This window comes from Procambarus clarkii, chromosome 19, assembly GCF_040958095.1.
Source record: "Procambarus clarkii isolate CNS0578487 chromosome 19, FALCON_Pclarkii_2.0, whole genome shotgun sequence".
In the NCBI taxonomy this organism is placed as follows: Eukaryota; Metazoa; Arthropoda; class Malacostraca; order Decapoda; family Cambaridae; genus Procambarus; species Procambarus clarkii.
This window is the reverse complement of record NC_091168.1, coordinates 39803303-39808277: the sequence shown is the minus strand read 5'-3', so window position 1 is coordinate 39808277 and position 4975 is coordinate 39803303.

Below are 4975 nucleotides of genomic sequence, written 5' to 3'. Positions count from 1 at the left end.
AAACCTCTATCATGTCACCCCTAACTCTTCGCCTTTCCAGTGAACGCAACTTAAGCTTTGTTAATCTTTCTTCATATGAAAGATTTCTAATTTGGAGAATTAACTTAGTCATCCTACGCTGGACACGTTAAAGTGAATTTATATCCATTGTATAGTACAGCGACCAAAACTGGACTGCATAATCTAAATGGGGCCTAACCAGAGCAAGATATAGCTGAAGAACCACACCAGGTGTCTTGTTACTAACGCTTCGATTAATAAATCCCAGTGTCCCATTCGCATTATTACGAACATTCATGCATTGATCCTTTTGTTTTAAATTCTTACTAATCATAACTCCCAGATCCCTTTCGCAATCCGACTTCGCAATCTCAACACCATCTAGCTCGTATCTTGTAACTCTATCATCATTACCTAGCCTCAGAACTTTACATTTATCAGCATTAAACTGCATTTGCCAATCTTTTGACCATTTCAAAACCCTATCTAGATCAACTTGAAGTGATAGTGAGTCCTCCGAATTAATTTCCCTACCGATTTTCGTATCATCGGCAAATTTTCAAATGTTGCTACTCAACCTGAATCTAAATCATTTATATATATTATAAACAAGAGAGGTCCCAGGACAGAGCCCTGAGGTACTCCACTAACAACATTATCCCACTCTGATTTAATCCCATTGATACTAACTCTCTGTTTCCTTTGGAATAGCCATACCCTAATCCAACTTAATATAGCACCTCCAATACCATGAGCTTCTATTTTTTAATTAGTCTTTCATGTGGCACTGTATCAAAAGCTTTGCTAAATTCAAGGTACACAACATCACAATCCTTACCACTATCAACTGCCTCAACTATGCTGGAATAAAAAGTTAGCAAATTTGCTAAACATGAACGGCCATTTGTAAAACCATGTTGCGACTCATTTATTAATTTATGTTTTTCAAGATGAAGACGAATTGTATTTGCAATTATTGATTCAAGTAACTTTCCCACAATAGACGTTAGGCTAATTGGCCGATAATTTGACGCAAGTGAACTATCTCCTTTCTTAAAAATTGGTACCACATTAGCTACCATCCATGACTCTGGCACTCTGCCTGACTCTATTGATTTATTAAATATGGTAGACAGTGGCTCGGAAAGCTCCTCTTTGCATTCTTTAAACACCCTGGCAAACACTTCATCCGGCCCTAGGGATTTGTTTAATTTTAGTTTTTCTGATTGTTTAATTACATCCTCCCTGGTAACTGCTAAACTAGTCAACCTGTGCTCATCCCCACCCACATAGACTTGTTCGACTGAAGGCATATTGTTAAGTTCTTTAGTAAATACAGATATAAAATATTTGTAAAAATACTACTCATCTCCTTGTCATTATCCGTTATTTGACCTGTCTCAGATTTTAATGGACCTATCCTTTCCCTAGTCTTAGTTTGATATAACTTAAAAAAACCTTTAGGATTTGACTTTGCTTGCTCTGCTATGCGAACTTCATAGTTTCTTTTTGCTTTCCTAATCTCTTTTTTAACATTTCTAACCAGTTGTATGAATTCCTGTTCTAAACTGACTTCCCCATTCTTAATCCTTTTGTACCAAGCTCTCTTTTTACCTATAAGGTTCCTTAAATTATTTGTTATCCATTTTGGGTCATTAGTATTCGATCTATTCAATTTGTATGGTATACTACGTTCCTGTGCCTTGTTTAGAATATTCTTAAATAAGTTATATATTAAATCCACATCGAATTCCCCTTATACGTCACCTATCGCTGGGTTCATGTCTAGCTCCAAGACCGGCCCACACCCCATACCCAAGACTTTCGAATCTATTTGACCCAAAAAATTTCTTAGGCTATTAAAATCAGCTTTTCGAAAATCTGGCACTTTAACAGAATTTTCTCCTACAGGTCTATTCCATTCTATGCTAAATCTGATTACTTTGTGATCACTGTTCCCTAGCTCACTCCCTATTTCGATGTCATTAATTTGTGTTTCCCTGTTAGTTAACACTAAATCTAAAATATTATTAGCCCGCGTTGGTTCCTTAATGTGTTGCATAAGAAAGCAATCGTCAATTAGTTCTAGAAAATCTTGTACTTCACTATTCCTTTTTGTTCGGAATGTAAAAAAATTTAAAAACATTTCAATCTTCTATTAATTTACCATATGACTATCCAATTATCGGTATATTTTTCTATATATTGTAGCTATTTTATGAGGCGATTATTATTATTGTACACGGGCTCACCATAGCACGTGCTACATGGACACTTCGTCCTGAGTAGCTAAATCTTTAACAACAACATATTATTATATTTCACTAGATTCTAAGGAGGAGTTTTGTGGCGTGCTGTGGTGGTCGCTGGCACATTGCAGCAACCTGGTTAGAGATGCTCTCTTTATTGTGTCAGAGACCAGTTTACCTGCTGCCATGATAAACCTGTACCTATAGAGTTGTGTTGGAAATCCTGGTGAGGCTTCTGGTTGTAAACCTGGGTTTCGATGTTGTATATGGGTTGTAGTAGCGATGTGTGTGTTAATGGTTTGTATATATGCAGCCAATCAAACTACAGTATTAAACTACATATATTAGTATACATTGAGGAGGTTCCTTATCTTATTATACAGCCATGCTTAGTCCACCAGGTATAACTAGGATGTAGACACCCTCGTGTGAGGCAGCTTCCATCACCCAGTAACTGATATACCAAGCTTGCTTCCTCTTCTTGTTCCTGTCAAAGGGCGCTAGCTGTAAAGCCAGAATCCTAATATATGACAGCTATATCAGAGAAAATACTGTATAATGAATCATAAAGACCAAGGCTTAATTACCTTTTTTGAGTCGATCATTTGTGTTCTCACTGGTTCGCCCAATATCTACCTAACATTAATGACCAAAAATGATTAGAAGAAAAAAACGGAAAACGGTGTCGGAAAAAACACTAACCTTGTGATTGATGACAGCGTGTTGATGACGGGAGACCTTTGGTTTCCATAACACTTCGTCCAAGAGAATTTGTAGGAGCCGAATTTGCCCCATGACTCTCAGGTCTTAACAACAATGGCTGACCAGTTCTCTCTCCTACTGACGCCTCCCTCACTTTGTAGATATGTCAGTAACTGATAGAAGGGTCACATTTACTTTATTTTGATTCTGATAATTAAGTTAATTAAAATGAAAAAATTAAAATGTTTTTATGATAGTAAAAGTCCAAAGACTAGTGTATTTAAGAATAATTCACCACCATAATAGGTGGTGAATTTATAGTAGTATGTGGCAATGATATCCCGTTTTCTATTGACGGAAAATTCCACTACACGCTACATTTTCTATGGGTTAACTTGTGTATACAATGGCAACACTATTATCTGCAATTGCATGTAATATTATTAAATGGTGTCGGATTTTCCGACATAATTCCCCGGGGACCTGCTCACGGGTCGCAGTCCTATTTAGAACAGACGAACACCAATACTCCTCCTTCAAATTATTAAATTAATTTAATGTTAGTAGTTAGTAATCACACATTTGTGCGTCTGTTCGTACTTGACGGATGTCCCGTACTAGAGTTACAGGGGTTAGAAGTCTAATGCGATTTCTTTACCTGTTAAATCTTCGAAGGCTAAAATTATAGCCTAAATACATATTATTTAACCCAGAAGACTGAATGTGATCAAGTACTACAGTCAAGTATGATTCAGGAACTGCAGTGAGATCAATGACATTAGACATAACTTGAAGCTTGTTCAGGTAATTAGTCACTGATATTTAAACACTGAGGCCTATGGAATACATCTTGATTTAATAATAAATATACCAAATCAGCCGTCAGATTTATTGGGGTTTAATATAGATTCAGAGGATTGAATAGCCCATCATTGAAGTCAAGTATGGTTCTGAGACTGCAGTGGGTTCAGTGACTTGTAGCTGTTTAGGCTACTGTTCACTAATTTGCCCCTGAGGCCTCATGAACTCATCTTCAACTTTAAATGATATTAACATCAACCTCTGTTGCTATAGTCAGCTGTATAATGTTACTGGAGAACTATAATCAGCTGACAAATTTAGATTTCTATTGGTATTGTTTATTTGCAGTCATAGGTCTCTTCAGGCTTAATACTGGGCCTGAGAGTAATTTGCCTCCTGCAGAATTTAGCATGGTTATGCCCTGATATTTAGTAGGGTTACTACTACTGATGGTAGTAGTCTGTCCCGACAAGGAGACCAAAGTCGGCGAGGTGATCATACTTAATATTATCTGCCAATTTTATTCCTCTATTTCTCAGGAATTTGGCTGTTGCTCTCAGACCTTGAACTTGTAGGTCTACTGGTTGTTTTGTCCACCACAATGGCTTTTACTTGACAGACGTACCTGCCTAAACGTACTGATGGTTGTACCACCTGGTAGACTTGAGGTCCTGCATCTGTTATAAACGATGTTGATTGTCGTTTGGGCTACAGGCCTTAATTGTAGTTCATCGGTCAACTTTTTAGTGACATGTTCTCTGGGACCCTTAGTCAAACAACCCACGGGTTGGCCCTCTTATTCAGGATGGTAATTTGGGCAGTAGGCAAAGTTGTATTACCTTTAGACTTTGCCGATTGGACACTCTTTGTTTGTTGCACCTTGCAGTACTGTACTGTGGTGGGAATGCTATCTTCCACCTTGGGTCTTGAATACGTTAATTTCGTATGTTTGCACAGTGTTGCATGGTGCCTACCTCTTCTACACCTGTTGCAGGTGTTGAATTGTGTATCACAATAGTCTATGTTGTGTGACTTGAGACACCTTGAACATCTCCCTATTTCCTAGAGTCGCTTAATATGAGTGTCTCTGTCTGGATAATTAGCACAACAGTATGTTGAATGTTTCTTTTTTCCCCCAGCCTACTGTACGTTTGGAAGTCACCGGTTTGGGTGAACTAGTAACAGTGGGCTTGGAGGATTCTGCTGCATTGCCAGATTTTCTG